Raw genomic sequence first — 23,915 nt, 5'->3', positions numbered from 1 at the left:
TTAATTTTCAGATCACCTCCCACCTTCAAATGCCAAACTTAATGGAAAATTGTCCTTCTCCTGTACACTGTTTGCCAGAGAAGTTCCTGTGTAATGACTGTTGAATGCTATTAATTCCTATTTATGGCTTTAATAGTTTTGCATTGATGAAAAAGATTAAAAAAAAAAACAACAGATACCCTTGGTACATCTACCTCATAGGTTCATCTAGGAGATGTTCTATTGATCCAAAAGAGTCAGATTAATTTCTGCTAAAGATGAGAATGTAATAAGGAAGCTTAAACAGTATGCGAATAAAGAAATTGCTTGTTGTATCATAAATATTTGCTGCATATTTTTTCCACTTATTTCTTCTAATGGCTTCTCCTACGCTTTACATATAGCTCAAATTTTGATGTCCATACTGTCGTGTGAATTAACAGAAAAAGAAAATGAAGAGTACCCATAATATTTTGTGAAAAAAAAAATTAAAAATAAAAATATCATTCATGAATTTTGAATTGTGGTGTTCAGGTTTATTTGGATAACTGGAAAGTTTTTTGTTTGTCTGTTTTAGATAAACAAGTTCCCTGGGATAACTTTTCAGAGTCTTAATTACTGCATTGGAAAAATGGGGTAGGATATAGAAAACTAAGGATTTTCTAGATCAAACAATAATATTTTCTTTCTTCTCATTAAAATATCAGAGATTTCTAACCTACCAACATCTGCTGAATCCGGCCATTCATAATCTTTAAAAAATAGTCTATGTTTCATTTATTTTCAAAATAATTTTCCATTTCATCAAGTTTGCATGAAGTAAAACATTTACTATACATAGATAAATTTCATGAGGGAACTGCTTTGACAGTGTCCTAAATGAATAATCAGAGTAAAACGTTGCAAAATTATAGTCAAATATTCTTTTAAGTATACTAAATTTTAAAGTCCAATTTTACTCTTCAAATTGGACAATATTCTAGTCATCTTGTTTAGCGAGCATATGGGAGTGCTACAGAACAGTTAGAGACAAAAATAGAGTCTGGGTTAAAATCAGCCAGAAGAGAACCAGGAAGAATAGGTCTAGTATAAAAGTAACACCAGCACAACAAAGGTAGATTACCGTGAAAGTGCCACACAGACTGGATATCATGTGGCTGCCAAGGTGGTATCAAATCTGATCAAAAGTGCCCAGAGCAAGACAGAATGGAAGAATCAGAAACTCATGATTCAGGCTCAAACATGAGATCAGAAGATGAAGCAAAAGCCAACTCAAGCAAGAAGTAACAGGAAAGGGATGATAAGCACCTGCCAGAACATTTGCATAAATCTAAGCCAAAGACATGTATGTTCACCCAATTCTTGAAGCCAGGAAGGAGATAAAACCCAGCCAGCAAGTCACATGGTGTTTAACTTGGATCTGAATGTAAGTTGTCATTACAATCAATAAATAAAAATAGTCAGTTTGTTTACATATAGACATTTAGGATTTATATTCCATGAAGCTATAAAAATGAATATAGAAAATATTGATATGTATTTATTTTCAGGATGTATTTCCAAGTATAGAAAGCAGTGAAATGGAATACTTACAGTATTTTTGCTTTCAAAGAAGAAAGAAGAGAATATAAATATATATGCTCATTTGTGCAAAAAAAAGTTCAAATAGAAAAATTCATAAATGAAAGAAATGAGTAACATAGAGAGAAGATAAGAATGGAGTAGAAAGAATGAGGAAAAGGGAGTGGGTTGGAAGAAATAAGGGAAGGAGAGATACTTTCCTGGGTATATCTTTTATATAGAGAGTTGAATACTAGGATTTCAGCAAGATTTCACACACAGAACAGTAAATAATAAAACCCAAACTAGCAAATTGCAATATAAACAATAACAAATGAGTAACATAGCCCTAATTAAGGCATCGGGAAAAAAGAAGTAGATTAAACAACTTCCCAAAAGAGTAATTTCCCAACTATTGGAAATATACAGGGAAAAAAAAGAAATAAGAAAAAGAAAGAAGAAAACAAAGAATACAATTATACATAGTGGTACACTGCAGTCAGTAAATGTTAGTTTCACTGCCATATGCATTAGCAATTCTGAAGCTATCTTATATGAATGTACCTTAAAGAAATAAATTATAGGTCATGAGACACAGGTTTCTTATTGTCAGCAAAAGGAGTTACAAACAAGCCAATGGAAGGCTGGAATGAACTCTGGGATGTTGGACTGGAATTACACATTTTCATTGAACCTCATGACTTTTTAAAAATAAATATATGAATAGACAAAAAATAGATTTAGACATGGGTATGTATGCAACTATACACAAGTACTTTCCAGTTCTATTCACTCAGATGGCTTAACAGTAATAGGATCTAAGCACCATTGAAGACACCTCATCCTTAGATCATAGTTGCAATTCGGAATAAAAACAAACAGGTTCCTGGAACAAATGGATGATTCCAGGGCCGGGAAATTTATGGGCAGATACAAGACAAGTCCAGAATATTTTAGATTGCTAAAACGTTAGGAAGTGAAGAAAAATGTGAAAACAGAGAGTCACAAAAGTTGATTTAAAGGAACTGCCCACAAAATAGTTTTAGAATGAGAACATCTAGAAAAATCACCAATATCATCAGTATTAAGACATTATTGCCATCACGTACCTGCTGATGACACTTTCAAAGGGCATGGACTCATTTCTGAACATTTTTTTTTTACACATGAATAACCTTAATCTAATAGGAGAAAATATCCTCAAATTTAGGACACTTTGCAATCTAAATAAGGAGCATTCTTTGACTGTGTCATGGTCATGCAAGACAAAGAAGAGCTGAGAAATCCATCCCAGATTGTAAGAAAATGAAAATATCTTACCACTAAAAGTAAGGTATGGCCCAGAGTTGGATCCTGGGTCAGAAAAAAAGATGAGAATGCAAAATTTCAAAAAATTCCAATAAAAGGTACAGATTAGTTAACAACATTATCTCACTATTAGTTTCTTGTTTTATATAATTATATTTATGTAAAATATTTTTATTAAGGGAAATTTCATGAAGAGTATCCACTCAGCCTTAATGTTGCAATATTTTAACATCTAAAATTATTCTAAAATATGAAGAAAAAAAGGATGTGTATTTAAAAAATAGCACTTGAAAAGTATAACAGAGAACTATTTGTATTAAATGCAATATTAAGTCAAACTTTTCTGATCATCAATCACTCATCATCATAGCAGGAGCTTGATTATATATCATTCCCTATTTTGGCCAAGTCCTTAGTTTATTCAATGTTTTCCTGAATTCTATAACCATTTATCTGGCAATTTTATCAACATAAAAACAAAACTTCCATTGGAGTAATTTTCATCTTTAGACTTTTTAGACACGATATTCCACAGAATGTATGTGGGGGACTAAATAATGTGAATTTGCTTGTAGTTTCTATCTAGTGACAAGGACACTGACTAGCTAGGTGTCTTCTGAGTTTATTGCAAGATTGTACCATAGAAAATGTTTGACAGTTTGATCAAATGACAGTTCCTCTGTATTAAGGAAGAAGATTGACAGAGATAATCTGATCAACTAAGTGGACCCTGACTATCATCAGGGTGACAGGTGTTACATCTATTTTTTTTTTTGTATGTCTCCGATTATAGCTTCCAAGGCTACATAAGCAAACTTAACCCACTATCTACACAAAGATGCTGGCAATCTTCCAGAATGTTATGGACATAACAGCCATGAACCAGACACCATTTTTTCATATGTAGCAACTACCTTGATTTCATTAATGACATTGATCATTGCAGAAATGCATTCCCTGAAAATTATTCTGTAAAATGATGATTGTTAAGGGATTTAAATGATGTTTACAAGAGGTAGAGGAAAAGAGCTTTCATTTGTAAATTTATCTGTAAGAAAAAGATAACATAGCCAGGTATTTGTCTGCTCTTATAAAAATGAAAATGATGTAAAATTTAAATGTTAACCTTTGGTATTTAAATTTTAATTTAGATACCTAAATTTAGATCTATTCCTGAAGGTTATATCCTGATTTCATTAAACAAAGAATTAAGTTTACAGAAAACGGAAAGGTTTTCTTTATGACATGAAGCCTCAAAATCCCCTCAGGATAATCAAAATCCTGATTTATCTTCAAATTGTATTATGTTTCAAGAAGAAGAAAAAAGGAGATAGCATGTTATAAAGTGATTTGATCATATAAATTACTAATAATTCTCTTTTTCCTTAGAGTATCTTAAGGACTAGTATCTTCTGGAACATATTCTGAGAGATGTATATTAAGTAACAGCAAATCAATCACCAAGTAATCTTTAAGTATAAGATATAGAAAAGTCTTTGTGTTTATAGTTGTGCTGAGGAAGTAAGGTTTAATCTTAGACATCAATAAGAGATCAAATAATAGCAGTATATTTAGATGCCAAATCAAATGATTCAGACAATCATCTCTCCAGGAAAAAATTGACATGATGTAGAATCAATAGTGGAAGCAAAAGGGGAAATTGGAGCTAAGCTTTAATGTGTAAGTCCCTTTTGTATACTAGACAACAGACCTGCATATAGAGTAATCCACACACAGTAGGTGTTTGTTAAATGCTTGTTAATTAACCAACTAACCCAAATTCTATAGGCCTCAGAGGAAACCTGGCCTGGCTCAATCTGGAGAAGTCACCAGTAAACTTTGCAACTGGCAGTGAGGCAGTGAAAGAGCCTTGGCAGGAAATTCATTAGAACCACTTTGAAGAGATGGCCCAAGTACTTTCTCCAGCAACCTGCTGTGAGATGTTTCAGGATGTTATGCTTATCCTGGAATACTTCCTTCAGATACAAAAACTTGGCTGGAGTTTTAGATGCTTTAGGGTACAGTCTATCACCTCCATCTGTCTCAAAGAGCATGTATAAATATCTCCCTTCTAAGAAAGGACAAGCCCATTAAGTTATGACTGTGTCATCCATCCTTCCACCTACCTCCCACTCAATCAAAAACAGTGGCTGAGCAGGTCATACAAACAAGGCACTATGATGGGTATTAGAAGAGGCAGAAATGTTTTTTGTCAATTTATCTGGGAGAAAAAAGGCCAATGCATATTTCTTAAAAAATTTTTTTTCTTCAGTATATGGTTCATATCTTACCCAGTTCTGCACTCTATTGCTACATATTACCATAGTGTGTACTCAATAAATATCTTTACCCTGAAATACTTAAAGATCTATTCTTTAAATCCTATGTACAGGAAAATTAATAATATTGCCAAATCATAAATGATTAACTAGTTTGAAAGAAACTTTGGACATTCTGGCTACATGGCAGAAGAAATAAATAGTCACAGAAGCTTCTACTTCGGCAAACACTAAGAAATATAAACTGAAAAGCACTATAGGTGATGTTAATTTGTGTGTTAGTCAGCTTTTCATTACTATAACAAACACCTAAGATAATTGACTTAAAAAGAGAAAATATTTATACTGGTTCATGATTTTAGAGGTTTCAATCTATGATTGGTTGACCCTGCTTTGGACCAGTGGTCAGGTATCACAACATGGAAGAAGTGGAAAGCAGAACAAAACTATGACCAGGAGCAAAGGAGGAGTCAAGGAAGGGGCTGGGGTCACAATATCCCCTTTGTGGGTACACCCTCAGTGACCCCCCACTATGCTGCACCACTCAAATATTCATTATTTCCCAGTAGTACCACAGGATGGGGAACCAAGCCTTTAACCCATGGGCCTCTGGGGACAGTCCAGATCCAAATTACAATAGTATAGGAGATGGAAAGTGGTAAACTGAAGTGAAAACTATTGTAATGATTTTTATGTTACTGGAGGAATTAAGAGGAAAAGTAGATTTAGATTGTGTTAACTGATGTATGCAATAGTCCCCCTTATCTGCAGGGTCACTTTCCATAATTTCTGCTACTTACAGTTAACTGCAATATACAAAAAGTATCTAAAATATATTTTAAAATATTACATGGAAAATTCCAGAAATAAATAATTCATAAGTTTACCTTTTAATATAGCATAGTTATAAATGTTCTGTTTTATTATTTATTATTATTCATCTCTTACTATGCTTAATTTAGATATTAAACTTTATATGTGTTCATGAAAAATATAGTCACTACAGGATTCAGTATAATCTGTAATTTCAGGCATTTAGTCAGTCTTGAAACCTGTTCCTTTTGGGCAAAGATGGTATACTATCCGTGATGCGTAAAAATATAAAAGCAGAATTTGTATGTTATATCCCATATATTCCAAAGCTGTAAAGGAGTAAAAATAAGGAATGACATACACTTGATCAATTCTATAAATAAGAAATTCTATAAATGAGAAATAAACAAATGAATTATAACTAGAAAACATTTTAAAAGAAGGTGATAGATAAGCATATATCAGTAATCACAATACATGGACATTGGTTACTTTGTCTTTAAAAACAAAAATTCTAAAAGAAAACCCAGGTTATACTTTTATATCATAAAGGGTTTTAACAAAATACATCTGTTAGTACAGAAAAGTTAAAACAAGGGATTAAATCTATTAGCACTTGTGCATGTGCACACATGTACATGAAGAACACCCCTAAATCATGTTACTGTCATGTGAAATAGACTTGATGTAAACACACACACACACACACACACACACACTACTGTTAATTGATGATAAACTGACTATGAAAACTCATTAAGAAACTTTAACACTCATGAATCTGTGTGATTATCAGCATGGCTTTATCACATTTGTCTTAGTGCACTTGCACTGCTCTAACAAAATACCTGACCCTAAGTAATTTCTAAACAGCAAAAATTTACTTCTCACAGTTCTGGAGTTTAAAGGTCCATCAAGTTTTCAATAATGTTGGTAACCAGTGAGTGCTCACTCTGCTTTTAACTTGGTGCCTTTTTGCTGTATCTTCCAAAGGGAACAAATCTGTGGCCTCATGGCAGAAGGGAAATAAAAGATTAAGCAGTTTTCTGAGTCCTCTTTTAATATGGTGTCAATCCCACTCATGAAGGCAAGGGCCCCTTATGACTCACTCACTTTGTACAAGAACCCATCTCCTAATACCATCACTTTGGGGTTTAAGTTCCAACATATGATTTTTTTTTGAGAGAGAGACACACATTCAAACCATAGCAATAAACATAGAAAAAGAGATAAAAAATTGAATTGACATATTTCTAAAGTTGGAAATTATCACAGTTCTATCTAGGGGCTGAAAGGTTAAGTATTCAATCTTTTTCAAAGAACTCACATTGTTCAAACTACTGTGGAAATTTGAGCTAGATACTGAAGGTTACTTAGATGAACAGGATAGGAAAAACATTCTGAGTAACAGACTTGCAAAATAGTTTCAGAAATCAAGATCTAAGTAAGCCTGAAGTGTATAATTATGCCATGGGCTGATATTTTGAATAGCTTTATTCTTCCTAAATAATCCCATCTTTTGATAAGATAGGAAAATAGCCTACATTAAAAATTCAATATTGTGCTGGGTGCAGTTGCACATGCCTATAATCCCAGCAGCTCTGGAGGCTGAGACAGGAAGATCAAAAGTTCAAACCCAGCCTCAGCAAAAGTGAGGTGCTAAGTAATTTAGTGAAACCCATCTTTAAGTAAAAATACAAAATAGGGCTGGAGATGTGGCATAGTGATTGAGTGCCTTTGAGTTCAATCTCCAGTACACCCCCCCCCAAAAAAAAAAATTCAATATTGTTAAGCTGCCACAAGTCTTATGAAAAGATCCATCTCAGTTTACAAGTTACCAGGAATTTTTTAAAAAGTTATTTTGATATATGTCCATTAATGACAGAATTTTATGAAATTCTTGCTTTTGTATATATAAACAAACAAAAAGTTTAAATTTCCATATATTGTCTGTCTTTTTCAAAATGCAAAAGTTTTAAAAGGTCAAAATTATCTTCTTTGATATTGAATTCCTATCGCAGGGACCTAAATGCAGATGTAAATTTATAATGATTACATCTGATTGCATTAAACAGGGGATGGATAATCTAATTTCCTTTGATCCTTTATAAAACTATAACATTTAATGAGCTGTCTCTATAACTTTTATGTATCCAGTATTGTTCATTTGAATGTTATTAAATATTTATGAATAAATTAATCTAGAATTTGTCCCCTAACAAAACTTAGATCTTGAATAATCAAAGAGCAAAACTGTTGAAATTATAAGGATTTTTCATTCAAAGTTAGGACTCAATACTATAACTGTTCTTATTTGTTCATTGTTCAGACCTGTTTATTAGAACAAGAACCTGACAGGTTTCATTTGATGATTTATCTTAATAGTTCTGATACAAACAAAGTAAATATTATATTGATGTATGGATGAATAAACAAGCTAAAAAGTAAATAAATAATTGTACAATACATACCAGGAAAATCCTTCTATTCAAAAATGGAAAGGCACCTGAGATTTTTAAGAGTCTTTGGTTAAGTTCCTGATCATCACTGGCATTTTGTTCTGTTTTGTTTTTTTAGAATTGCCTCAAAGTACTCCTGTGCCTAGAATAGGTGTCATTTCTAGAAGAACCAAAATATAATACACATCATTTAAAGTAGAAGTAGAATTTGGCCATATCTAGGACTGAAACTGGAACTACAGTATGGTTTTAATTCTGTCAGTCTCTAAAGCATTTTCTAGGACCATATACAGTAGATTCTTTCTGGGTACTACTAGCCTGGTGATCAGAGAACTTCTCTACAATGTTCATTTATATATATATATATATATATATATATATATATATATATATATATATATATATATATTCTAGCATATATATGTGTTTGTGTGTATATATTTCATTTAATATATATTAAATATATTCATTTAATATATATTAAAGAGAGAGAGAAAGAATTTTTTAATATTTATTTTTTAGTTTTCGGTGGACACAACTGTTGACAGCCACGGCCAGGTCAAGATGGTGCCTGGCATTTTGCCAGAAGGAGCGGTTCCTGCTGCCTTGGGTGCCCGCTATTTTTGAGCTCCTGTGGAGTTCCTAGAGAGTTCACGTGGGTGGAGTTCATGGGTTGAGTTCCAGTTGAGTGCTCGCAAAGTTCCAGAAGTTCTGGTGGAGCTCTGGGGAGTCCTGGAGAGTTTGAGTGGGCAGCATGCTGCATGGGTTCTAAAAATAAAGTTCATTCCTGCTTGAATGTTCAAGTGGCTCGTGATTTGTGCCCAGTCAGACTGCGGCACACAACATCTTTATTTTATTTTTATGTGATGCTGAGGATTGAACCCAGTGCCCTTGCATGCCAGGCGAGCACATTACCGCTTGAGCCACATCCCTAGCCCCAGCTTTGAGATCACCTTAGAAACTGTATTTTGACTCAAATTCTGGCCTCCTTAGAGTATTTCTTACTGTTCAGAGCCTGTGCTATCACCTCAAAATCAAGGTAATACCTCCTTCATGTTCAATGCTTTCAATTCATTCTTCCCTAAAACTCTTCTGTGTACATTATTCTCCTAGCCCCAGAAGAACTCAGAGTTCTCTTATTTTAGAAAGGAAAAAGGGAGGGATGGAGAAGAGTTAGGAAGGAAAAAAGAGAGAAGGAAGAATGGAAGGAAGGCAGGAAAGGAAGAGGGAGGGAGGAAAGACTTTAGAAAATCAATGCTTATTTCTTTGAATGAAGCACCACAATCATCCAGAATTTTCTATTTAAATCAAAACAACATAAGGAATCCTCAAGACCATTGTCTGATTATTTGAAAGAACTTTCCAATTATATAGTTTTCCTTGAAGAAGGAAAGGAACTAATATAGGAACAGGTTACTGGGCTTGTGGGAAGTAAAGATCTTAAAATAGGAACAAGATGTGCACAAAAAGAGAGGATGAATTCAGAATTAGCACTTATCTTATACATTTTCCCCTGAGTTTGTGTATGGGAAAAATCTGAATGCACTTTGGAACCTTTAGAAGATTCTACCATATTTGTCAAGCTCCAATCTGTGGGAGGCCAACCTTAAGGATGACTGAGTTGCACTCCCCAGCTGGGTGCTGAGGAGCTCAGTCACAGAAATGGGTGTGTCTTGCTACAGCCCCATGGGTGAAGCTATGCTCACCTGTTCCTTTGTAATATAACCCCTTGCCCTGTTCAGGATAGAATCTTCCATGGAAGTGCCTTGTGTGTGTCCCCTCCTCTTACTGTGCTCTTGGGTGTGGCCTACCCAGGTGTCAGTCAACCTTATGACAGTGGACATCATGAAGATAGACTCAGCCCCCTGAAACATGAACCCTTGCCTCATTTGAATAGCTTCTCCTCAATAAAAGGGGTCAGCAGGTTCTCTCTCTCTCTCTCTCTCTCTCTCTCTCTCTCTCTCTTTCTGCGAACCCTTAAGGTCAGAGGAGCCATCACAGAAGAAAAAGGTATTTGTGTCTCTTGTGTGGTTATTTCATGCAGCCCAGTTAGCCCATTTTAACTAGAGTGACCCCTGAGCTTTTTAGTCGCGAGAACAAAAACCTGGCACCGATCTATTCCAAGCAAGGTTTGCAGATTAAAAGCACAATATTTAATGATATTTGGAACAGAGAAAGACAGACCTTTAATGGCTCTATTTGTGATAATGATCTGAAAAACAGAAACAGTATTTTATAGTGGTTGTATTTTTATCAAGTCTCACTAAAGGTTACAAGTCAAACAGTATAAAACTTTTTTAAATGTATTCTTTCTCTCCTGAATACATAAAACTCCAGTTCACTAATGACAATGAATTTATCTTTACCACATAAAATGTGACTTTTCATAACTGCAAAAAAGAGTGTACCCATCATTTAAAATTAAAATGAGAAATTATATATGGGCAATAAATATAATAAACATGTTTAAATGTAAATGTAAAACACAAACCGCAGACAATGAGCCTACAGGAACATTGTGATATTTAGACATTTGTCAGACAGCCTTTTTCTGTTGTGACAGCCAAATGAATGTTATATATAGAGGGACTCTCACAGCAAGATAGACGTTCTTGCCTGGTTTCCATTACTATGAATACAACTGTAAGACATTTCAATGAGTGGGAAGCATCCACGGGTGCAGAGTTGGAAAACATTCAGACATAAAGTACCAAAACAGTCAAATGCTTGCAAATCCAATATGCTCATCCATAATGATTCATTCTCTATTTAAAACACATTTTTGAAGTCTAGGACAATCCAACACGTACCGTTAACAAAAGCCTTTTTACTTTGACCTTCTCACAGATGTGCTTAAAAAGAAGGAATATGGAATCTATACTTTAACAATTTACAGTTCTAAAAGGTGTTTTTGTCCCGGTGCTTCTATGTGAGACAAAAATTAATGGCAATCATCATATCTTTACATCTTCTGTAGCTTTTGTTCTGATTCTTTTTATTCCTGTTCTGTATAAAGTTACAAGACTTAAAAAAGCAGCTGTGCAACTTCCTACATAAAAATAGTGATTCCCAGAATTGTGGGTTTAATTTGATTAATGTTCTCAGCATGGGTTCCATTATATTCAGCTGGAAATTCTTTGAGATCTTTGGATATGACAAATGTGTGTGAATTTTAAATTTCTGAAACCAAACAATGATATGGTTCATGGTTCATCATTTATGACAAAATTTTGATAATTTTTCCCTTCACAACTTTTAGGAAGGTTAGGACATAAACAAGTGAACCTTCTTCCATACTGTGCTCACCATACACTGCTTCTGAGAAGAGCTGGTTTGGATTACTCTACCCTAAGAGAAGTATGCTTAACATATTATTTTTCACTTTTGACTCTAGTGAGATAATTGATAGAGGGAATATTTTTGAGGTGTGCAAAGTAAGCATTTAGAAAGAAAAAGAAGCATAAGAGGAAAACAGGGAATATTAACCCTCTGGCAATATTTGTTTTCCTAGCACTGTCCTGAAAAAAAAAATTTTAATAGGATGGGCAACTCCTGGAGGTCCTATAAAATGTGTGAAGAAAATATTGTCAGGAAACCTGGACTGTGTTTTAGTTTTGGAATTTTATTGAATTTGTGAACATACTAGTTGTGGCAAAATCACATTAAAATTTATTTTGGATGTGACCACATAAATTAAGCCAATTAAGAAAAATGTGGGCAGAATGAGAAAACTGTAATTATTTTTTAATTCAAACCTTTCCATGTATTTTTTTTTTAAGAACAACATGTTCACAACAAACTCCTTTCAAAGTATTTGGGGACTTAGAAAATGGAAACATATTACTCCCAATATTCTAATCAGAGTAAGGTCCTTATATAACATTGTGTGCAGCTTTTCATAGCCTTCGCATTTTTAAATGACTGCAAACAAAAATTTTAAAAGTTAGTTCTCAAAAGATATTTGAATGCAAATACATTTCCAGTTTCTGTAACTAAGTATTGCCTTTTATTTTCAACAAAGTCATAACCTTTCCCTAGTTTACAAATGCACTTAACTTTATTTATTTAATTCAGATACTTCAAAAAAAATACTACCAACCTAAAAAAATACATAAAAATAAATCAATGTAAGAAAAAGAGAGAAAAATAAAATATGGAAATGGCCAAAAGACTTAACACATACCTTAGAAAACAGGGCATCTTCATGGCCAATAGCCATGTGAAAACATGATAAACTTCATTGGTCATCATGGAAATGGCACTTACAACAAAAATTCAATAAATTGATGGAATGTCTAAAATGAAAAAGAAAGATATTACTAAGTTTCTGCAAAACTATGTGTAAAATAGTACATCATTTTGGAAAACTGGTAATAAACTAAAACCGAACAACTATAGAATACAGTAGTTATAACTCTACATATATACATATTGAAATTTAATTCTACACCCCCAAACATATAAAAGCATGTTCACAATGACATCAATAGCAATAACTTCAATTGGAAACTGTCAAATGTCTATCAAAGATAAAATGAGTCTGTAAATTTTGGATTATCAATACTACAAAAGGTTAAACAGCTATGAAAACAGTGATAGCCTAATATGCAACAATATTAGTGAACCTCACAAATAAGACTTTAAGCTAAGAAAATCAGACTCAAATCGTGCATCTTTTAAGAATTTATATAAATTTAAAAGGCAAATATACATGAAATCTATGTTTTTAAAAAGTCAGAATAAAGATTAACCCTGCCAGAGTTTGTACTGATTATGTTGATTTTATCTGAAAATTAATAATATGGGTGTGTTCACATAAACATTTATGAAGTTATACACTTATGATTTGGGGAGAATAAAAAGTATATTCACTAAAAATAAAAGTGCCCAAAGGTGGATTGACACCTGGGAGAAACCTCAGAATCTGTGTAGACAGAATTATATTTTGGAAAAACTTATATGAGCATCTTATGTTGCTATGTATGAGAGAATCCCACAGACTAGGTAATTCATAAAGAACATAAACATATTTTTCACTGTTCTGAAGGCTGGAAGTCTAAGATCAAAGTTCCTGCAGCCTTAATTTTCCAGGGAGAGCTGCATCCTGAAGAGGGAGCAGTAATGTGTCCTCCCTGGGCAGGAGGCATAAGGGAGCCAGGAGCAAGTTAGCCCAATATTGCCTGTAGTCTCTTTTATAAGGATCTGAATCTCATTCAACAGGGAAGAGCCCTTGTGGTCCATGTCCCTTAAAGGCACCATCTCTCTGTACTAGCACATTGACAACACATAAATTTTGGAAGCACACATTTAAACGATAGTAAGTAAGATCTTTTAGCTGAATTCCACTGTCTTCTGACTTCCCTCCTTTCTCTGTCATTAGCATGGCTGAAGGCATTTTGAAGATCCAACTAAAAGGAAGTTGAGGTCAATAAATTCAGTTTGTTACTAGCAGGGTAGAGTTAGGTAATTTGCAGTCATGTCCAGGGACAGCTACATGATTGGTTACTATCTTTTCATAAAAATGGCTTCCAGGAATGCACCGAGGACCTACAGGTATTGTGAGATAATGCATCAGGCCAAAGATGCCAAGGAGAAAAGAAAATGTCTGTTATCCTCAGCACTGGAAATCTACTGCAGAAGAGAAACACAGATTGACTGCCCCAATCAAAAACTATTCTATGGAAAATTCTTCCAATCACTCAGTTTGTAAAATTTTAAGTGAATGATTTGTTTCTTTCCTGTCTACTCAAAGTGGAAGTTCTCTCCTGCCAGAAATATACTTTCTAAGGCAGAAAGTGTTATTAGGCAACAAACATACTTTTATGGGTATTAAAGTAGAATTTATCAGCATTCCTGTGTTTGTAGAGAACAAACTTTCAGCAGTTCTAAAAACAGTGAGTATGTCTCTGTGCCACACTCTAGGTTTATGCACCTGGACTGTCAATAATAAAAACAGATTTTGATCAACCACGGTGCCAAAAGACTGAATTCCCTCTCTATTCCTTCTATGGAAAATGACATTATAAGATTATTGTTGAAGACATGAAGAGAATGGAGGCAAAAAAATGTAGGGAAAAAGGAAGATTGGCAATAAAAACATGTATGTTTGTTTCCTGAATTTTGTGATATATCTGGTATTTACTAAGTTTTTGTTGCTGTAATTTAAAATTTTGTTATCTCACTATCATTTTGCATTTCGTACCTTTTTTATATTTTCAGATTGTACCTTTTTATTTTTTTAATTACCCCCCCAAGTTGTGTACTATTCTGGCACCCACAAAACTCAAATCTGCTCTTGTATCCTTACTTCTTTGTCTTACTAAAACCTCTCCATTCTTTTGCTTTTCTTTGACTTTAGCTGCTCATGCAGTGTCTACATGTACCAACAATTCCACCATTATTATTTCAATAAATGTTTATTAACCAGCTGCAAGGAGATAATAGGGGTGTAGGGACATATATTATGAAAATGAACTTTAAATTATTGATGCTTATCCAAGGGGTATTAACACAAGAGCCTGGGAAGTGCATGAACCATAAAAAGTCAGTTCAACTTCTAGTGGAGAGCAAAGTCTCTTTCTCCAAGCACACAGCATCTCCTTTGTGTGAATAATTTAGAGCCAGCACTTTGGCACAGACTGACCCTTGGTTAAAGACCAGTTCCCTTATTAGTTGTATAGTTGTTACCATGGATAACACCCCAAGCCTCAGTTTTCTCATATATAAATAGGGATGGTAGTGGAATTAGAAAATTTGGAGAAGGAGAGGGGAAAATCTTTCAGAATTCATTATGTTTTATTTCCTCTTCACTTGCAAAGATTATTGTAAAATACTTAACTCAGTATATAGAATATAAAAAAATTAAGAAATACTACATAGTAGTGGGATGATTTAAAATACTGTACTTAAAAAAATAGCACAAAGTGACTTCAAAATTGTTTGGTAATTATTCATGATGTTTTATAAAATGTCTATGAGCATAAGTAATCCATGATTTGATACTATTAAGGCAGAGATCAATACTTAATAATAATAGTAATTTTATTATTATTTAATGTAAATCTTTTTTAAGCTTCACAAAGAAATCTGAAATGTCTCAAATTACAGGAAATTCCAAAATTTTTCTGTTTCTCTTGCCTTGTTTTGAATCCAGATTCAAGTATATATGCACTATTGAGTGTTTTTGTGATTTCCTAGTATTCTTGGCTAATGATAAGGGCAAATAAGGAGAAATTTTCTAAACAGTCATAAATACTTGTTAACTAAGTGAAAAAAGAGTATTATGAAAGGCATGAGGTACTTATGGTTTAATTAAAAGTAAACAGAACAACTACATTTGAAGTCCTTAACTGGTTCGTTACTAGTACAAGCCCTGGAGGTCAAGGGCCAACAATCTAAGCCCTGGAAAAATCCAAAGCCAGTGGAGGCATCCTCAACCACCTACTGCTTTGTCATTTGTGACTATTTATAGAGCTTTTACCTCACTATAGTTTTTATGTTCTTTATGTGAGAAAAAGGATAAAAAATTCACATTGCTCTCCATGGTAAGTATTTTGGATTCTGATAAGGCAGAAGCTCCTTGGATGTATGTCAAAGAAGTGACAGCAGCAGTACTCTGTGTACATGCTCTCATTTCCAAGTTCCAACAGGAAAATGCAAGGTGCTTCTTTCACATACCTTCTAGAGTCACCCCCGCCTCCTTGTAAGTATAAAAACAAGCATATGAGCAAAACACAAATGTATTATAACTACTTTTTTTCCAACTTTTTAAAGTTTTATTAAAAAATATATAAATCCATATTTATGTTTAGAAACATAAACAATTTACTCCCTTCCTCCTTTTCTTTCATTTCACAAAGAAAAGAAATAACAAAACTCTGACCATTCCTAGCATATATAATTTATTTTATCCTTATGGTAATTGTTGAAGATATATCTTGCTCTAGGGCAGGATTGAGGGAACAGGTGTTTAAGATGCAAATTTTTTCCTTTAAAGTTCTGAGATGAGAACATTAAATTATTGATCCTTATCCAGGGGGTATTAACACAAGATTGATTTCCCTTTAACTGAGAGAGCCATAACAAAAGAAAAAAAGATGTGGCACCTCTGAGAAAAATAACATAAGCTTCTTGCATCCTTCTAGTGACTGAATGACTGACCCTAAATTGGGCAGAAAGCAAGAGCACCAGCCCAAAGGAAGGCAGCATATTATAGGTCTTCCCAGTCTCAACCTGGGTGTTGCCTTGCAGCTCAGGCTTACTATCAGTGAGATCCCTCTCTCTTCCAGTCCAGGCAGCTGCAGACTCTCTATAGATCTCAGCAGATGTTACACAACAGCAGGAACTGGAGTGCATGTCCTCTGTCCAAAGGCTATCTGTAGAGAAGGTCAAAGCCCCATCTGTCCTGAGGTTCTAAGCAGGACTCCTCATAGATCTCATCAAGTGTGTCTGGCCACTGGTGGACTAAGCCATATGTGCAAAAACAAATCAGGAATCCTTTCAAACTATAATACTAAATTCCAAACACAAATTTACTTTTCAACATTTTTTATTAGCATCTGTGTTTAGCATACTCCATTATAATAAGATCATTTTATAGTGGTTAAAGTTATATCCTCCATGTCTTAATTACTATATTAGATAATATATGGTAGCTGAAATAAATTACAAATTGGTATTTGTTCATGGAAAATAAGAAGGAGTCTGAGATCCCACAAAGCTGTATTGACATGGGAGCCTCTTACAAGTACAGAGGAAGGCTTTGACTTATTCTTGGCCATGGCGGGAAAGAAAAGGACAAAACTGGCTTTGAACAGTGGTTTTGATCTCCTGATGTCAAGTACAATGTAATTTTCTTTATACTTTTCCTAAGTACCCTCAGAGAACAAAATATAGCATAATTTGAAATATCTCTCACAAGAAGTGAAATGCAAATTAATCGTCTCCCATAAAAGAATAACTACTAATATTCCAAATATTCTCAGGAGTATAATTCACTGTTATTTAATGAATGACCATGAGACTTGACACAAGGCACTTCATATACATGCCCATATTTACTCTGGATAAAATCTTTCAGGTAATGTTAATACAGGTAACAACTACTATAATTTCATGCTTCCTATATTTTCACTACAGACCAGAGAAGTTATTACCTTCTCTGTTATTCATACACAACACTAATTGTGAACTTAGCATAAGTTTAAAATATATATGTAAATTATTTTTCATGTTAAGCTAACTTCATATTTCATGTCACCAATTCTGATTTAGGGTCATGGAAGATAATCCTATCACTTTATGACTCTGTTTCTGGTTGTTATTTATATGTTCTGGAATTTCCCTGAAAGGATCTAGAACTGAATATGGATTTTTCTCTCTCCTAACAGATTTTTGTCTCTTGCAAAGTCCCGAAGAGTTTACTTTAAAAAGACTCAATTTAGAAGACTCTGCATTTAACCAAAAAACTCATTAATCAGAACATTTTATTTAAAGTATGATACCTTCTGTGGTAGCAATCTCCAAAAATTCCATGCTTCTTATTTGCAAGATTAGATTGTAAAATACACTGCACTTCCATCCTAGGCTCATTCTCGTTCTCTCTCACTCACTCACATCCTTTACTCTGGGGAAATCCAGCTGCTTATGTCACAAAAGCCCAATGGAAAAACCAGGTGGTGAGGAATTGATGCTTTCGGCCAACAGGCTCATGAGTGAGTTTTGAAGTGAATCTTCCAGCCCAGTCAAGCTCCCAGTAGACTACAGCCCCAGCTGACCATTTGATGGCAACTTTAATTCAGACAAGGCAACATCTACAGCTGTGGTAGGTCTTCTCCCAGCAGTGAAGAATTTCCTTTTCTCTGGGGGAAAGGAAAATGTAAAATTCACAAAATTAATATGTAATTAACTAATGAGAGATCTATGTTTTCTGTTGCATGTGTGTGTGTGTGTGTGTGTGTGAGAGAGAGAGAGAGAGAGAGAGAGAGAGAGAAAGAAAGAGAAAGAGAGAGAAAGTATTAGAGGCAGATTGGGGAGGAACATATAGGAACTAATGATAGGTGTCAGCATTCAGCTAATCTATGAAGACACCACAGTCAGCATTCTTAGAAAACACAAGTCCTAAAGAAGGAGGAAGAGGGGCTGGGGATGTGGCTCAAGCTGTAGCGCGCTCACCTGGCATGCATGCGGCCCGGGTTCAATCCTCAGCACCACATACAAACAAAGATGTTGTGTCCGCTGAAAACTAAAAAATAAATATTAACATACTTTCTCTCTCTCTCTCTCTCCTCTCTTAAAAAAAAAAAAAAAAAAAAAAAAAAAAAAAAAAACAGAAGCAGCAGGAAGAGGGTAGACACAGTGGCATGCCATAATGGCATGTGGGCATTGGGCATGGGTTGTAGGATGGCAGTGCGGATGCTGCAGAAAATAGCAAGTTTGTCTGGACAGTCATCAAGAGCCAGGGGTAGGAGGAGGATGAAAAATAACGTGAGAATTCACCTTTTACTTCCAAACAATTATTAAGAGGGAGAATTTTTATTGATTTTAATCACCAAAAGAGGTGATTAGAAGCAAGAGTGGGAGGGCAGAGGAGATTAAACTTAGCCATGGCTACTACATATTTTCTGCTTCCATGTAAACTTCCCATTGTGGATGTCTGTTGTGCAATATGAGAGAAATGTTTGGCTCTAAATGCCTCCTCCCTGAAGGCAGCTTCTGTGCATGCCTCAGTCCTGAAGTGAAAGCAGTTTCTATTATAATTTCATGGATCTCGAATTCTAATTGGTACTTTTGGAACCAGAGCTCCTGTTCCCATGGGATTCTCATTCTCACCTCTTAAGGATGGTTGCATCTGACCTTTAGCTACTTTTCTTTGATTTACAAACAAACATAACACCCAGAACCATTTGCACAGGCACATGCCCACAGTAGACTTCACTAAAGGTGGCAATGCAGAGGGGCTGCAGCAGCAACACACATTATTTAAACTAAGATCTGAGATTTCCTTGTGTTTTGGTAATGATTTTTTTCTGACTCAGAGCAATCCCACCATCTCTGTCTTTGTCTTTCCTGCCATGTTACTTAACCCAATTTCTCCTTCTACCCCCAACAATTCCAAAGTTCAGCTCCCCGCAGCTCCAAACCAAAACTTAGTTTCAGGCCTACTTTTACCTTTTTAAAATCCAGACACTGATTAATGTGTTCTGTTAAACACTGTGCCCTTCACTTTGGACCTCACCCACTCTTCCTGTCATGGATATAACCTGTACCATCCCCCTAATCCACTCTAAGGCAGCAGTGGCGGCAGCAGGCTCCAGTTAGTTTGGTTGGTTGCTTGTTTCCTCTGACGCACCTGGGAGTGGACTTAGTATATTCTGACCTAACATTTTTAACTCTTGAAGGTGATATTTAGTTAAGTGGTTTGGGGAAAGCTATTAGACGTGAATGAAGTTCATACTGCATGACTGATTCCAATCTCATACTCTAGCTTAAATAATTTTTGCCTACAATCATTTCAGTTTTCAGACAATCCTAAGTTGCACACAGTGTTTTTCTTAGACATGATCTCATCTTATCCTCATAATAACCCTATGACTTTAACAGAACAGGTATTATATCAATAAGTATTATGTCAGAGGATAGCACAGAGAATTCTAGTGTTAACCATTGAAAGGCATAAAAAGAGAACTCTAAGGCTGCACAGAGGTATCTACTACATACAAGAACTACTGACCCTTAGGGCTCAGAGACAAAGGGAATAGGTCGTACTTATTAAAATTGGAGGAAGGGCCCGTAGAGGTTGAGTCAGCCCTTTGAAGCAGTAGTGTTGGTGTCTCTAAGCACAGTGGGATCCTGTTGGGCTGGGATAAAAAGACCTCAAAGATGTAATCTGCAACTGGTGCTGGCTTCTGTAGCCAGGAAAGATGGAACAAAGCTGGTTTACAAGTGTTAAATAGTATAAATGGGGACTTAAAGGCTGCTGTCATGTAAAGAAGCCCTAAAAGTATGGCATGTAGGAAATACCACAGGAAGTCCACAGAAAACAAGAGGGAAGAAGTCAGTCCTCTTAGTCCGTCCAGACTTGAAGTCTCCCTTTAATCTTTGCTATTGGCTGAATCTAATAGACAGCCAGAGAGCAATGCAAAAATGTGCTGTATAGATCCCAGCTCCGGGATATCAAAGTCAAATGCACACAGGAGAGTTTTAAGGTTAAGGGCAAGAACTAAGTAACCAGAAGAGAAGATTTCTTGGCCTTATATTACAAAAGATGTGATAAAATAAAGTACCTAGTAAACATAATCAAAATATCTTGCTAAGATAACAGCTGGTAAGTGGCTAGAACTTGTTTTCAGATATTTTGATTATAAGTGATTTGCATTTTTATTATATACCATTATCTGGACCCACAGAATTGAAATATCTCACCTACATACTTACTTCAATGGCAAAAACTAAAATAAAATAAAACACACAAACAAAATGCCCCACTTATCTCAAAATATCCATTTTGCATTTCTTCAAGTGACAAGGAAGAAACCCAGGTTGGGAGGGGGAAGGACCTTCAGGCCACAGTTTATGGCAAGAGAGAGCTAAAGTGGCAAAGGGAACAGTAAAGCTGAAAGACTGTTCCTTTATGAATTCATTGATTTATGAAACTATGATTGTACATCTAACTCATTCCAAAAAGGATTTTAGGTAATGGTGGCTCAGAAGGGAATAAAAAATCCTGTTCAGGCAGTCACCATTATCTAGCAAAGCAGATAAATCATAAGTAATATAAATAGTATCTATAGTATGTTAGAGAATATAGAAAAATAAAAAAAGGAAGAAAGATAAAATATATTGGTGTGGTTGGAATTCTCTATTAGGGTTGGTAGAAAAGTTCTCAGAGAAAAGATGACATTGAAGCAAAGACCTGAAGGAAGTAAAATTGTGAGCCATGTACCTATTTGGGGAACATATATTTTGGAGGAGCTGTATATACCAAGATGTATGGTGGAAGAGGAAGAATGAAAAATCCAAGTGTCAGGAGCAGCACAAACAAGGAAAGTAACCGGAAGTGGTCCAAGACAAGGAAGGAAGGACCTGTTCCTATAGGGCCTTGTAGGAAGATCTCCGTCACAATACACTGTATAGGGTGCAGATTTTTTATTTGCTACTTCTCCCTGGAGGACAATTTTATATTCTTCTTCCTTGACATCATGTGAGGATCTGTGGCAGTGAAGTGTGATTACATATCACGTATGTCCCTTCAGACAGAAGCGGTAAGAGCTGGGATGTGGTTCTCCAAGTTCTCTTTTTCCTTTTCCAGGGTGAGTAGCTCTAGTGGCCTAGTTCTCAGAAGGCAGGTGATACAAGATCAAACTTCAGGTAACCTGAAATGAGCCTCTAGACAAGGAGGAAATTAGCCCCTTGTATGGGATCTTCAATTTGTTACTAGAGTGGCACCTGGACTACATTGAGTGATAATGACTCCTGGTTATGTGTGATCACTATGTAGGCCTCACTTTGTTATGTTCTACTTTTTTTTTTTTTCCTCAGAGCACTACTGAGGTTAAAGGAACATGGTTCATTGGACTTGATCGTGCCTTAGCAGTTTATTAGTTATCCTTCTCAAAGAATGTGAATCAGATGGTCACGGATGCATTTAAATGTTTTTCAAAAGGAAATCTTTAAGTTTTTTTCATTGACTATTGGCCATACAAGTTACTAGTCAAAGGAAAACTCAGAATTTCATTCAGAAGTCATTCCATCTTTAAGAAATGTGATGTCACATGCTTTTTTCATAAAAATTGATGCTGTATTGTATCTTGTTGTATCAATGTGGAGGATCAAAGAATGCAAAAGGGAAGAGGAAGAAAATCCCATCAACCATCTCCTTTATGTTGTGTCTGACCTGTCAGCTTGCCACCTCACAGGCAGCCATCAGCCCCGCGATCTCTTCTTTCAGTCTCCCAGTATCTCCTGTGTGTCTTTGCATACACACCAGCCACTCTGTTTTCTGTCACTTCATCCTGGCTACCAAACACATCAATTCATTTACTGAATAAATAGTGGAGAGGAAAGAGCAAAGTTAGGATTGAGAACATTCTAGAGATGATTATATAAGATACCAAATAATAATGAGGAACTACTCAAATATTGGCCTAATAGCCTGAAAAAAAATCAACATGGTCTTCTGTACCACTTTCAATATCTGAAGAAATTATCTAATTTTATTTTATAGCATTTCCTTAATTACATAATACATACCTTAAGAATTAAGATCCTGCCACATTCACTTTGGCATCCTCTATATCTAATAATGTCATTCAGGTGAGCACTGAAAAAAAATCTGTTGAACTAAAGTAAAAAAACAAACAAGAACTGCAAAACAATTGTATCCCTAAGGAAATGAAGCTTTTATTTGAAAAAATCATTAAAATTAAAGTTGGGTTTTCTCCTCTCTTTGTTTTTCTCTTATTTAGGACATGAATTAGCAGTGCTTTCCCAGATACATCTAGACATTTGCATATATATGGCTGTATATATTATATGGTGATATACAGAGGGAAATGTATATGTAATTTTAGGTTGTTTATATTTCATGTCCTTTTCTGTATTGTGGGGAAAGTCAACTCTAAGAGTGAATTGATTGTTTCAGCAGACATCTCAATTTCTGTATCCTTTGATTTTCCTATCATTGAATACTGAAAGCCAATATATTCCTAAACCCATAAACTTTACTTTATTTACTGAATTTCTTTACAATGTAGCTGGGAAGGAGTATAGAGGGAAAATAATATGGCTAAGATGTTATTATTAATATATACAGGAGCTGTCATGTAAGAATGACTAGAATGTTGTTAATATGACTTTAGCAGAATACACATAGCCTCTAAATGGTAACATAAATTACATCCAGTGTTCATATTGGTGTTGCTTGATGCCATTACTGAAGACAATATAAATTTTACACTCTAAGTTAGCTACAGCCTTCAATAAAGATTGAGCTTTCTCACACTGTTCCTCCTACAACAAAACTAATTAGGACATTACACCAGTGACAGCTAGAATCCTCAGGATGTTATGTAATCTGCTGGGATTCAGCACTATTTTGCCCCATTAGATTTTTCTTACTCAAAAAGAAAATCCTGGATTTGTTATTCTTTGACACTTTTACAGATGAAACATGAGCAGCATTACATATATGACTGCACATCTTTCCTGTAATTTCAGCTTCACAGATTTTTATTGAATAATGAATTTAAGAGAAAATGAAAACCATTGAGACACAAGGAAATTCAAATCTACTAATTAAACAATTTATTCCTTTGGAATAAACCACGATAGGCCAATAATCTGGAAAATCAGTGGCTTTGAAGAGGTTGAGGATACATATGAATATTTTTCATTGTACCTGGGTTGCCACAATAATTATAGGTTACTTTCTGTTTTCTTCAGCTAATAGTTTGGAAAAATATAAACTAATCTTCTAAAATGTGTTTTCTTTTTTTTTTAATTTTTTTTTATTGTTGGT

This window comes from Callospermophilus lateralis, chromosome 2 (assembly GCF_048772815.1).
Source record: "Callospermophilus lateralis isolate mCalLat2 chromosome 2, mCalLat2.hap1, whole genome shotgun sequence".
In the NCBI taxonomy this organism is placed as follows: domain Eukaryota; kingdom Metazoa; phylum Chordata; class Mammalia; order Rodentia; family Sciuridae; genus Callospermophilus; species Callospermophilus lateralis.
This window is presented reverse-complemented; position numbering follows the sequence as displayed.